Source organism: Macrobrachium nipponense, chromosome 4, assembly GCF_015104395.2.
Source record: "Macrobrachium nipponense isolate FS-2020 chromosome 4, ASM1510439v2, whole genome shotgun sequence".
In the NCBI taxonomy this organism is placed as follows: domain Eukaryota; kingdom Metazoa; phylum Arthropoda; class Malacostraca; order Decapoda; family Palaemonidae; genus Macrobrachium; species Macrobrachium nipponense.
The window spans coordinates 73,693,491-73,707,882 of NC_061100.1; the positions used below are offsets into that span (position 1 = coordinate 73,693,491).

At 38.1% G+C, this 14,392-nt stretch overlaps 1 long non-coding RNA gene across 1 annotated transcript in view; it reads right to left on the reverse strand.

Moving 5' to 3' along the window:
- Window positions 1-5,644, reverse strand: part of LOC135211656 (uncharacterized) — a 318,447-nt gene extending 312,803 nt beyond the window's left edge. The window contains exon 1 of the long non-coding RNA XR_010313698.1: window positions 5,437-5,644. This is a non-coding gene — a long non-coding RNA (uncharacterized LOC135211656). The remainder of the gene's footprint in view (window positions 1-5,436) is intronic.
- Between the last annotated feature and the right edge of the window lie 8,748 nt (window positions 5,645-14,392).

The following is a 14,392-nucleotide window of genomic DNA, read 5'->3' on the forward strand; positions in this document are numbered from 1 at the left end:
CAAATGCTGTTTTGTACCAAAGATAAACACCGCGAATGCGCGAATTTTCCGCGAATAATGCAGGGAAACGTTCCCGAGAGAAATCAGCGAATGTGTGAGTCCGCGAATCTGTAGAACGCGAATACGGGGGTCCATTGTACCATCAATTTTCACATCATTGACAAAAAGGTCTTGAAACATCCTAAAACCTCCTTCTAGTCCCACCCCTCAGGAGACTTTCAGGGGCCTGCCCACAATTATAACGTAATATTGTAAGATATATAGGGCAACATTATGAAGTGAGAACAAGTCAGTGCACATATTACACAATACCATGATAAGCGGAACAGAAATAAAAGCTTAAAATAATGGTAGATCTAAGCCCCTATACCGCGGCGAACTAGGTTTGTTTGATCTGGTTAGGTTATTTCAACACTATCCGGGGGGGTACGGGGGCGGAGCCCCCCCGGTCAGGGCACCGCTTCCTAGGTTAGGTGTCCTAGGTTAGGTTAGGTGTCCTAGGTTAGGTTAGGTGTCCTAGGTTAGGTTAGGTATCCTGGGTTAGGTTAGGTTGGTTTGATCTGTAGGTGCTCCTTATTCACTAATTCAAATGCTGTTTTGTATCCATGGTGATTTACCCCACCCAAAACCCCGCATTCCCAAAGGGTCCCCAACCTTGTTGGATGTAGTAGGGGGTATAAGCTAGTAACTGAAAAACAACTCATTTCCCCAAAGTATTAATATCGTAACCATTCAGAACACATTAAAACACACACGAAAATACATATTACTCTAGAAAAATGGAGTTGGAACTACTGTAAAAATTTGCCATTCCTTTTCCTCATTTGTTTTGTAATTGTGTAATACTATTTCAAGCTTTTATTTCTGTTCCGTTTATCATAGTATTGTTTGATATGTGCACTGACTTGTTCTCACTTAATAATATTGCCTTATATATATCACAATATTACATTACAATTGAGGGCAGGCCCCTGAAAGTCTCCTGAGGGGTGGGACTTGAAGGCGGTTTTAGGACGTTTCGAGACCTTTCTGTAAATGACGTGAAATTGAAGGTATTAAATTTTTTGTGAAATTGGTATTACATCTTTTCATTTTACAAACATTGCAATTTACACATGCATTTATTCTCCCTTCTTTTTTCCTATATCCACCTTACATGTCTGTCTGACCCATAACAATTTCTCGGATGACATTTTACTTGTAATAATTACTTTCATATATTATCTTTCTGAAGAGGGGTATGGGAGACACCTCCCTCATTCTTGTAACACATTCTACTAGGTTAGGTTAGAATCCTAACCTATATGTTACACTTCTAAGATTGTTTTTCTTTGAGGGGGGGTATGGGGTGGGGGGTGGTCAGGTAACATATTCTACTTGGTTAGGTTACTATCCTAACCTGTATGCAGTGTTGCCAAGTAAGCGGAAAATCCGCTAGATTTAGCGAATTTAAACCCCTGTTGGCGAATTTCAAAGTTCTGCTGCGGATAGCGGGAAATCTAGTGGAATTTTAATGACTGGCGGATTTCATGTGAATGTAAACATTTAGTATATCTTTATCCCGAAATTTCCTAAAAATTAACAAAATGACTACACTTAGTGCACTTCTACATTAAATTCTAAACTCCTCACATAAACGATAATTGTCATTCAGGGATTCTAAAATTTCAGCAGAGATTGAAAATAATATTTGCATATGCTGTATATCATTTGCAGTCAAATTATGCAGTGAACTAAAACACAGACTTCCTGATAATTTTGAGGCTTTACGGAAACTATCTCGTTTCTCCATACAAGCTTGCTTGAATCAGGTAAACGATCCTATTACTGAAATAGCAGAATGGTTCGATTATAGTAATGAAAATATTGAAAAAATTGAAAATCGGTGGAGAAACCTGTCAATAGTTCAGTGTTCCAAAAAGAATTCCACTGTAAAATTTGGAATGAAGTTGGAACTTGTCAGGACGCATCTGAGTGTAATCCTTTCCATGAATTATTTGACTTGACCATTAGTATACCCTCATTATCCCACTCTAATGCTGCTGTCATTGCCCCACTCTAATGCTGCTCTCATTGCCCCACTCTAATGCTGAAGTAGAGAGACTTTTCAGTCAACTGAATATAGTAAAAAATAAGCTCAGAAACAGACTAAGTTTAAAATAAGTTAATGCAGTGTTGGCTGTTAGGACTGGCTTGAAAAGACTAGAGATGCTATTCATATGGCATTCCAAAGTGTTTTGGAAGAGATAGGCACAATGGCTGCATACAGCTCCAGTTATCATCAGCGTCACTCTCAAGTCAAGCAAGTTCATCGGCATCTACAACTATGGAAACAAACTGCTGAAGAGGATGACAATGACTATTTTTTTCACTTGATACTTAGGAAGTTAGTCTAATCTATTGTTTCTGGGGAGGATGTGATGCAGGATTACAATAGCAATCAGAAAGGTAAGTAATGATCATCACATAGTATAATATAGATTTATGCTTAGTCTATTTAGAGAATAAGAAAATATAGTGGATTTTGGGTCAAAATTGAGGAATTTGAAGGCTTCACTAGCGGATTTCAGTTGGCCACATTTGGCAACACTGCCTATATGTTACACTTCTAAGATTGCATTCCTTTTAGGGCCGGAGCCCCCCTGGTCAGGTAACACGTTCTACTAGATTAGGTTAGGTTTACTATATGTTAACTTCTAAGATTGCCTTCCTATAGGGAGGGGGGTAAAGGGGAGCAGAGCCCCCGGTCAGGTAACACGTTCTACTAGGTTAGGTTACTATCCTAACCTATATGTTACACCTCTAAGATTGCCTTCCTTTAAGGGGTGATATGGGGGAGCAGAGGTAACATGTGCTATTAGGCTAAGTTAGGTTAGATTAGGTTGGTTAGGTTACTATCCTAACCTATATGTTATACTTCCAAGATTGCCTTCCATCACCGGGGGGTGGGGGGGGGGGGAGGTGGGGGGGGGAGGGGGGGGGTGTCTCTGCCCCTCGGTCAGGTAACACGTTCTATTAGGTAAGGTTACTAGCCTAACCCATACCATATGGGTAATTCTATACAATAGCTCCGCCACTAATAATTTTGATAATATTTTTTTTTTCTGATGAATTACTTAGTGCTTTATCTAAAGCTGACCTTTTTTCTTTTTTTTTTTTTTTTGTTAATGTCTAGGAGAGGGCTGCTCGAAGATATCAGTGATATTCAATGTATTTTTACTAGAATGTGTAGGAATGTATGTAAATAGTGGTATACGAGTGAGATAATTTAGTGAAATTCAATAACAGTCGAAATATCGACGATCAAACTCACGCTACTCTTGTCTCCTCCCAGAATTTTTCTAAGTCTGTTGTTATTGTTGACTGTGTCTTGTTTTTAGCTCAAATGAGCCCTGTAACTACTATAATCCGCAGACAAACTAGTCCACTATGACGTCTTACACATTTGGCCAATCACAGTTTCAATTTCTTACACCTCATCAACTTTGGCCAATGGCGCGGGTGTTTGAAAATTTTCTCAGCGCGACAATACATTATCTTACCCAGGCTTTTCAAGTTTGTTTCTTTAAGACTGGAGGCCGTAGCAAGCACTTCATCTCATATTGCACAAGAAGCTGAAATTCCAGCTTCTTGTCCCGACTGTTTCCTAAGTTACGGTGAATTTGTTTTAGCTTATTCGGAGAATACTGAAAAACTAGTGGATTCGTCGGGTACCTGGCCACTTCCTACTTTAAGTTGCATGTCAGGGAACCTTGCAACGGCTTCGTTTCCCTCAAAGCAGCAGCACATCTTTATCAACCAACAGTTTAAGGTAAGCTTCTTTAATTTATAGAGTATATTATAATGGTGGTAGTATAACGATGTATACAGCAGTACCATCACTTTGGATTTGGTTTGATGGATGTGTTAGGTAGTGGCCTTAAGGGGGGTCACAGTGGGGGCAGAGCCCCCCCACTAGTCCTAGGCAGGGGTACAGGGCCCTAGGTAAGGTTAGGTGGTTGTATTAGGTTCGGTAGTGCCCCGAAAATCACTGTGGCCTTAAGGCAGGGTGACCAGATTTTGAAATTGAAATACGGGACACTTAAATTGAAGGGGTAGTTGAACAATATAGACACAACTTGCGCGAATTTATGCACGCAGTGACGCAGGCAGTCCTTCTCAGCCTTCTTTATTGACTTTTTTTTTGTCTTACAGTGGATTCGTTGTAGATTTTGTTACAAACAGCTGTTCATATCATGTGTCAAAGCATTAAAATATTGCAATCAAGCATGTTTTGCAGCTTTGAAGGATATTAATAACAAAAGTGACTTGCCGTAATATATTGAATAAATTGCAAACAATAAAATACATATGATGAAAACCTTTCAATAACCCTTTTAAAATTATTTTCCTCATTGTTGTTAAAATATTTTTCATTTGTCATATTTTGCACTAGCCTAGGTAGATCCAACTGCTCTCAAGAGATGGTGTTTGGTTTGAGCATATGTGATGAACTCCGAACAGGACACAGTGTGAAATTGCACTTTATCTGTAGTTCTGACTTTATCATCTCTACACTGCACCGGTTCCTACACCCACCCCATCTATGGCCCATCAGAGAGAACACTCGCTCCACTTGATCGTTTGAAGGGGGGATGCTCAGTACAAATTTCACTAGAGTTTATTTTTTTTATAGTGAAAATACGGGACAAAAGGCGTCCCGCGGATGGTCCATACGGGACACGGGACAAATGTCATAAATACGGGACAATCCCGTCAAATACGGGACGTCTGGTCATCCTGCCTTAAGGGGGGGTTGCAGGGGAGGCTCCCCCCCCCCCCGCTAGGCCTAGGTAGGGGTACAGGGCCCTAGGTTAGGTTAGGTGGTTGTATTAGGTTCGGTAGTGCCCCGAAAATCACTTTTCTCCTCCCCCCCATCCAAAAACCCCGCTTCCCACTGGGATCCCCCATAATTGAAGTACTAGTAGGTTTATCCTTAGATTCTGTGTGTAAGAGTAACTCTTGGTTTCTTTTTTATTCATTTCCTCATGTTTCTATGCGATGTGCAACACCAATCTGGTCGTTTTTTGCCGTTTTTCGTCGTTAATACTTGAAAAACGGATGCGGCCTTCGCCTGGACATTTACCTTTTTTTTTTCTTTTTTAGGAGGAACAGTATTTTTACCCTATTTGTTAACCTTTCCAATCTTGGGGGACCCCCAGTGGGAAACCGGGGTTTTTGGGTGGGGAATGAATTAAAGAATCCTTTTTAACATATAAATAATGGCACATGTAGAATTAGCAATAAACAAGGACACCAGCTAACCTAAACAAACCACCTAACCTAACCTAGTAGCCGTATCCTTACCTAGTGGGGCGGTTAAGCCCCCGTGCGACCCCCACTTACACAGCCATATTACCTAAATATAAGACAGCCTAAAACCCTTTGTGTACTTACTTAGGTTGGAGGGTATACTAGGTGAGCTGCCATCTTCAAGAATGCACGGAGTCTATGATCCAATACTTTAAAATGCAATTTAAAATAGCCAAGAGCCAAGTATCCAACAAACTGATCCTTTCGACGACTGTATTTAGGCAACAGATTCTTCAAATCCCGTCACCGGCTCTCTATAGTATTAGTATGAGCTCCAGTGTGCGGGTCCACAAAGTTCAAGGAGTGGTTGACACTTAAATGAAGAAACCCCTCCTCATTTAGGCAATCGTATGCCTTCCAACAGTCGGAAAATTTGATGGTAGTGCCGCCGGGCTCTATATGATCCCTTATCACTGTTAAAAGTGTCACTTTATCCCTACTTTCTACAGGAACAGCAATTGAGACACGAACTTGGGAGAAAATCCACATAAATTGATGTCAAAGTAGATGGTAAATGAGAAACCGCACCAGAATTTGATGGTTGGCACGCCTCCATGGCTCTCAAAAGACTGAAAAGTTAGCGGTGGAAATTGTGTGAAAACTGTCACCTGCTTGGGTATTCAAGTCACGTGATTCTAGTTTTGTTAAAATGCTAGTCCCAAGTAAAATGTGGATAATCATCATTGGTTAAAAACTATGATGTTAGGGTGACGTCTTTCTACGTAGAATACAGTCGATGATGTAATAATGACATAATTTATGTTTTTAACGTACAAACGAACAAACGAGAGCTCCGTCTGGACTCTGGAGAAGAATTTGAGAGTTATGAAGTCGAGGGACTTGGTTTTTTCAGGTGGGTCAAATTTAATTTTGATTTTAAACCACTTCTAGACCTAGCGCCGCTTAGATTTATATATCAAACGAAACCTTGGACTTCCCTCTTTTTTTAGGGAAAGTACTTAAATTTGATAGCTTGCTGGCGGTATTATATAGAATTACTCCTATATGTTACACCTCTAAGATTGCCTTCCTTCACGGGGTTTTACGGTGGGGGGGGGGGGGGAGTTGAGCTCCCCCGGTTAGGTAACACGTTCTACTAGGTTAGGTTCGTTAGGTTACTATCCTAATCTATATGTTACACTTCTAAGATTGCCTTCCGTTAAGGGGGGGGGGGGGGGGGGGGGGGGCCACCGGTTAGGTTACACGATTTTTACAATTGTCCTCAACATTTCTTGTTAAATAACATAGGAAAACGTCAACTGCCATAGTCTACTGTACCGCGTAATGCTGGCTTAGAATTACCAATATAATATTACACGATTATAAATCAAATGAGGAAAAGAAATATGGGGGAACAACCGACTGGACTAGCGGATCCAGTTTCCACCGCGTGTGGATCCACCCTCCGAAAAAGTACGTTAACACGTCATGGGCACCAGTCACGAGTTGTTGGTGGTGAAAGCAAGAGCTCGAGACCTCTACTATCCTTTCAAAGTAAGCATTTTCTCCAAACTTAGAAATTAAGGTCATATTTCAAGATTAAACAAAATTTAATGAAAGTCTGGCTCTACGCTGTGCACACATACCTCCATGATGCTTTCAAAAATTTTACTTACAACTCCGATTGTTTAGAAGATTGACGTCATCTCGATGTTTGTGGGGTCGCATGTGTCAATAAACTTCCCATTCCATGTGCTAAATCTGCACACCACTTGTACCCATAGACACTTGGGCACTTCACAAAAATCATCAAATATGACTTTCAACCACGACTTACCCAAGGGAACTACGGTTTTTTGGTAGAAGTAGTAGCAGAAGCATGCACTAGATAATTATTTAAATAAATAGTTAAATGACAGTATAAGGTCATGAAGTGCATAATTTTTTTACATATTCATGATCATTAATTTGAAAATATTATTCGGTTTAAAAAGTAAATAGATTCCTGACTCAAATATCAACAGTTTTGCTGTGAACTGTGTTATTGTGTTATTTCCTCTTATGACATTTGAAACGAAATACACGCTGAAATAAAGTGATAAATAAACCAATAATGGAGCAGTTATATAGCCAAAATCTACTTACTACTGCTATTATGACGCCGAATCCTACTACGCATTCACCAATCCTACTGCACATCCACTGTGTTATATAAGGGAGCTTTTGTTTCAGACATCGACTTCCCATGTGGGATAAATGGTGGGGGTTTTTGTTGGGGGCTACATGTATTTAACCAAATCATGTTTCATTATTATCCGTACATTGCGATAGAACCGAGTGGGCGAAGGTTTGGGGGGATTCATGCATTTACATAAGGGGAACACCGCAGTGGATCCATGGTCGTCGCGTGGATCAGCCTTATTCATTCGATATTTAATTGGTGAAGCAAGAATACAATTACATCTTTAAGCATACCATTCAAAAGAGTGAATTTTCGTCAACATAATGTGATATAAGAAAGCGCCATACGAACTCAAATAAGCATGTGAGGTCTTCGTAAAATATGTTTTCAAGGCAGTTTTGAAATCCAATATGGCGGCAACCGCCTGAGGTGCCGTTTGTAAGCTCTCATTTGAACAATGTTAGCATATATATGTAACATTTATTGATCTTACTCAAGCTTGCAGTTGTAATCAGCACAATAAAACAACATTTTGTTGCCTATATTAGTGAAAGCGTGAAACTTCTTATTCCCCGGGTCATGGTTTGAACTGAAATTCATATTTACCTTGTAATCGGTGGTTTTATCCCTACTGCCATCGCAACTGAAACTCCACAGTGCTTATTTGATTGTAATTATACATGCGTTGGTCTTCATTCACTCCAAACTGCACTTGAACTACGTTGCTGTTCCTGGTTCATATAAGCGCTGACTCCACAAACACAGTTATGGGCAGCACACAAGTACACGGTTTATGAGCTTTTATTCCCTTAATTGTTTACCTTACTCATTATTTAGTTCAACTTTACTTGTTACTTCAAAATGTTTATTTAATCCATGTCTATTATCCCATTTGTGCAACCAAATTAACCCCGAAAAATTACAGATATTGCTAAAGTAGATACGAGCAGACAACGGCAAAAATCAGTAGGCAATTTAGTGAAACTTCACACATACGCCGATGCATTTACAAACTGTTTCCACTAGTTGCCATAATAATGTAATTATGATAAAATTGCTCTAATATGTATATATACTACAAGTAGATACGCTAATTTCACTTATTTCGCCAGTTGGGAGGGTAAACACATACCCAACGCTGATCAACAATAGAAGAGCGTGAACAAAGCTGTAGGTATTGTACACAGCAAAACTGTTGATATTTGAGTCAGGAATCTATTTACTTTTTAAACCGAATATTTTCAAATTAATAATCATGAATATGTAAAAAAATTATGCACTTCATGACCTTATACTGCCATTTAACCATTTATTTAAATAATTATCTAGTGTATGCTTATACTTCTGTTACTACTTCTACCAAAAAACCGCAGTTCCCTTGGGTAAGTCGTGGTTGAAAGTCATATTTGATGATTTTTGTGAAGTGCCCCAGTGTCTATGGGTACAAGTGGTGTGCGGAAACTTTGTACACGTGTATGTACCCAAAGTTATGTCCTTCGGTGAGAGATACTAATGAAATTTTAAGCCACTGCGATTTGCGACTGATTCTCGGAGAAATGGGGCATTGAAACTGCATGACAGTGCAAAATGGACATAGAGATGAGAGTAATTGAAAACCTTCAGTAATCTTTTTTTTTTTTTTTTTTTTTTTTAGTACTTCAAACTGTTCGAGGTGTCATGCAGTTGCAGTTAACCTTTTTTTCTCATTATTCTAGAGCCAGGTATGGCGGCTCTAGTAAAAGTTCAGTTACGATACGCCTCAAGGCTCAATCAAGTGTGTATTGTGGAACGTAGTGAAAAGTGTAGAGGGATCGTCGGCTCGGTTTCTGTTAATTATGTGTCTTCAGGTATCACGTGGGTTGAGCTATTGAGCCGTAATGACACAATTAGGAAGTATCAGAAGAATACATATGTGTTAGATTTTGTGGAATAGACTGATGATGACAAATCTGTTGCCGTTGTAGGAGAACTAAATGAATTTTCTGAGCCAGAGATGCAAGCTAGGAGGCAGATTTTTAGGGATCATTTGGCTAAAGTGGATTATAGGGAATATGTAGAGCAGTTAGGTGAGGTTTTGGAAGATTAGGCAGATATTGTTGCACTGAAAGGGGATAAGTTAGGATTAACTACTATGAAATTCAGGGCACTCTGTAACACGGTTTTTTCGCAATAACTTTTTATCTATGCATTTCATATATATAACGCTTATTCAGAATACACATTATATCTACACATAAATTTTGACTGTATTCTGCATTACGTAGGTTGAATAAATTTGGTACTTACAATGTAAAAGTGACTTTTTTTTTAAGACGGGCCAACTTACTCAGAGAAAAGGTTTCGAACGCACTCGTTATGTAACTTATGACAGCATTTCTTCCCTCTTTCTCTATGGATGATTGGCTATACGTAAAGAAGGCTAGACCTCTAGGAACAATGACAAAAATTTAAATACAAGCAAAGCAGTACACCTTTATGAACACTGAAACCTCTCCACTGATAATTGTCATAATGAACAAACCAACAAATTATGTTAACAAATACAAAAAAAAACTTCGATTACTAATCTAACTCCCAAAATATGTTTCCTAAGAAATTACAGTCTACTTTATAGGTCACGATCAGATTGACAAGATGTAGGGAATAGTTGGTAATTTAAAAAAAAAATATAGTAGACAAGCTTGATTTGATAACTGCTATATCCAATGTCAAGCAATTTTTATTAATTTGCTATCTACCTATTTACTAAAAAAAAATAGCCGGTACCGTATTTTGGCTTTAAACCTTCACCAATAATTATCGTCAGAATGGTGACTTCATGAGGCTCCACCCACTTTGGCCTCGTCATAATTCACTATAACACTGAAGGCTATCATGGGCATTGTTGGATTAAAAAATTTAACTTCTGGCTATAAAAATTCATTTCTCTAGTAGTTGTAAGAAGTGCTAAATGATCCTCAAGGATCCCAGTAGTTGGCCTGAACATTTAATTCATGTATATTACTGCTATTGCTACTATTGCAGCACTACTGCTACAGTAGTATTACTACGCTAGCACAGATACCCCACCCACATCTATGTATCGTTCCGCCATTAATAAAGTCTTTGTCATGTTTTTTTACTGTGCAATAAGCCATGGCCTCCTCAGAAATTAAGTTTGACATTAGATGATAGGTTATTTCATTAAGCTAACAAATTATGGCAACTGGGTATGTTATTGCCGATGTTGAAGCTAAAGATAAAGGATGGGCGGGGCAACATTTCGTCAAACGGTGCTTACCTTGCTTACGTAATGAATGTTTTTAAACTCTTGGCTCGTAATCATTGGCCATGGCGTTGGTTAGATAATTTTTACTTTATAAAAATTAAAACTATTGGGTTTAGGTTATTGATAATGCTGACAAAATTTGTGTGTGGTTGTAAAATATACACATGTTAACTTTCAGCTACATCCGATGCTTTGGTAAGGAGCAAAGTCCAAAAAACCGTGTTACAGAGGCCCTGAATCTCATAGTAATATGTTAGAACATAAGGTCCATTTAGAAGAGAAGAGAAAGCCTATTTAGATTCCGGCTTATAGGATCCCATATATAATTAGGGAACTGGTAGAGCAGGAAGTTAATAAATGGAAGGAAGAAGGTATTATTAGGCCCAGTTTGTCACCTTTTAATTTTCCCATACTAGCTGTGCCTAAGAAAGATGGTTCCGTACGGGTCTGTGTAGACTTTTGTAAATTGAATGAAAAGACTTTTCCTGACAGATATCTGGTTGCTTGCATACCAGACCTGTTTGTTGAGATAGGGGGTCGGAACATAAATGCACTCCAATAGACCTCATGCAAGGGTTTTTGCAAGTTCCTCTTAGTGAAGAGAGTTGGGAATTCAGTGTTTTCATTGCCGAAAGGGCATTTTGAGTTTATGCGGATGCCTTTTGGCTTGTCTGGTAGTCCTATGACTTTTACACATTTAGTGAATACGGTTTTCTTGAGTTGTTGGGAAGTCCATGTTTGTATACATGGATGACATACTGATTGCTACAGATTCCATAGACGAACACTTGGAAGTGCTTAGGGAAGTTCTTAGAAGACTTAGATTAGCTGGCCTTATGGTCAAGTTGGCCAAACATAATTTCTTTCAGAAACAGATAGTTTATTCGGGACGTGTCATTTCTAAGAAGGGTGTTAGGTTTAATAATGATAAAGTTAGGGCTATTGTAGATTTTCCTGTTCCTAGGAAAAAGAAGCAATTTCGTTCCTTCATCAGGATGGCTGGCTTCTTTAGGAAGTTAGTGAGTAGTTTTCCTAGTTTTTCAGCTCCCTTAACAGACGTTTTAAGGGCTGATGTACAGTTTGTATGGGGCAAAGCTCAGCTGTTAGCTTTTCAGAATATTAAAGATGCTTTAGTAAATCCTCGTGTATTGAAGTTCCCAGATTTTAGTCAGCTGTTTACCCTAGTGACTGATGCCAGTCAAGACAGTGTAGGTACCTGCCTTATGCAGAAATTTGATGGTAAATTTCATCCTATTGGTTTTTATAGTCGCATATTTAAGACGTGAGGTAGCAATGAAAGATTAATGTCCACAATTGACAAAGAACCCTTTTCTGTAGATTCTAGTTTAGTTCATTTCAAGATGTTGTTGGGTAACAGAGTTGAAGCTCTTACGGATCATAAGCCTTTGTTGGATCTCTTTAATAAGCCTGATCTTTCTCCTAAGACGGCTAGGTGGTTTTTGATAATTAGACATTTTGATGCCAAGTACAGGTATATTGAAGGTAGGCATCATGTTATTGCAGTTGCACTTAGCAGGAGTTTTTATGAGAACAGTTCTCAGGTTTGTTGTATAACTGGTGATTCCATAGAGTGGGATATTAGTTTAATATAGCAGAAACAAGATGAAGATGAGGTTCTAGCTGATGCTAAGGTTTTCCTTGGAGGGGAATTCATTAGGAAAGGTTGTAAATTGCCTTTTGCAGGGTTAGAATTAGAGGGTAACTTGTTGGTTAGGAAGGTTAAATATAAGCTAAGAAGCAGTGAAGATAAATGGGACATGATTCAAATTGTGGTCCCAAAGACTTTGATTCCTACAATCCTCAGGATTGTTCATTGTGAATTTGGTAGTCCACATTTGGGGATTGAAAAGACGTATCATGAGATACGCACAAAATATTTTTTCTTCTGTTGAGGATTTTGCTAGATCTTGTGCTGTGTGTAATGCTTGTAAGCCAGCAAAGATTGCCTCTTGTAGGTTATGTGCTTTTCCTTTATTGTCAAGGCCATTTCAGAGGCTTTATATGGATATCCTTGGGGATGCGGCCATAAATATCTATAAGTTGTTGTTGAAGAGCTAACTAGGTTTGTTGAGATTTTCCCTTTGAGAAAAAAGACTGTGGAGGAAGTGGCTATCAACTTCTTTCAGGGTTTTATATGCCGTTATGGAGTCCCCAAGGTTCTGATAACGGATAATGGAAGGTATTTGTGAATAAGACTTTAGAATGCCTTGCAGAAGTAATGGGGATAAAAATAGTGACTATTATCCCATATAGACCAGAAGCTAATGGGCTGTGTGAAAGGGCCAACAGGACAATTTTACTGCAGGCACCAATGATTCAAATTGGGATTGGTATATAGCTCAAGTCCAGCATGCCATTAACCCTTAAATGCCGAAGTGGTAAAAATAAAAAACTCCCCCGAATGCTGCAGCCGGTTTTGAGTGAGCGCGGAAGCGGAAAAAATAATTTTTTCAAAAAATCACAGGGCGCTTAGTTTTGAAGATTAAGAGTTCATTTTTGGCTCCTTTTTTTGTCATTGCCTGAAGTTTAGTATGCAATCATCAGAAATGAAAAATGATATCATTATCATATGTAAATAATGCGATATATGGTAGCGAAAAAAAGAAAATTCATACATAATTGTATTAAAATCACGCTGTGCAAAAAACGATAAAAGCTAACGAGTTTATTTTTTTTCGTTGTATTGTACACTAAATTGCAATCATTTTGATATATATATTATTGTAAAACAATAAAAAGCAACACCGGAAAAATATTATCACAAAATGATGTACGAATTCGTAACACTCGGACGTAAAAAAATGTTTTTTTTAAAAAATTCACCGTAAATCTAAATATTGTTCTAGAGACTTCCAATTTGTTTCAAAATGAATAAAAATGATTGAATATTACGATACTGTAAGAGTTTTAGCTTACAATTGCAGTTTTCGACCATTTCCGACGAGTTAAAAATGACCAAATGTCGAAATTTTTTTATACATTTTTTTTATATGCAATTATTTCAGAAATTAGAAAAGCTACAACCTTCAAATATTTTTCCTTTTATTCTACATGAAATTGCGCACATTTTCATATATAAAACTCTATGAAATGCCTAATATTAAATGGAGCAAATTTTCCGAGAATGCGATGTTTGCAATTCGGAGATTTATGGCGGAGAATCCGCGTGCGGAGGGAAGGAAAGTTTTTTTCATAAATTCACCATAAATCGAAATATTGTGCTAGAGACTTCCAATTTGTTGCAAAATTAAGGTAAATAGTTGAATATTACTACAATATAAGCGTTTTAGCTTACAATTGCGTTTTTTTACCATTTCGGTAGTGTCAAAGTTGACCAAAGGTTGAAATTTTGGCACTTATCGTTATTTATATGGAAATATTTCATAACTGATAAAAGTTACAATCATTAGTATTGTTTTGTTGTATTTTAAATTAAATTGCGCACATTTTCATATATAATACTTCATGTAACGGATAATTTAAAATGGTGCAAAAATTATGTCAAAGTGACGAAATAATTTTTGAGATGTGTCACTGATACTTTTTAATGCGATAAGAAAGAAATTCGCGCTTGCGCGCCTGCGTAACGATTGTAAACAAAACAACGCCTTGATCCGTAAACTCCAAGC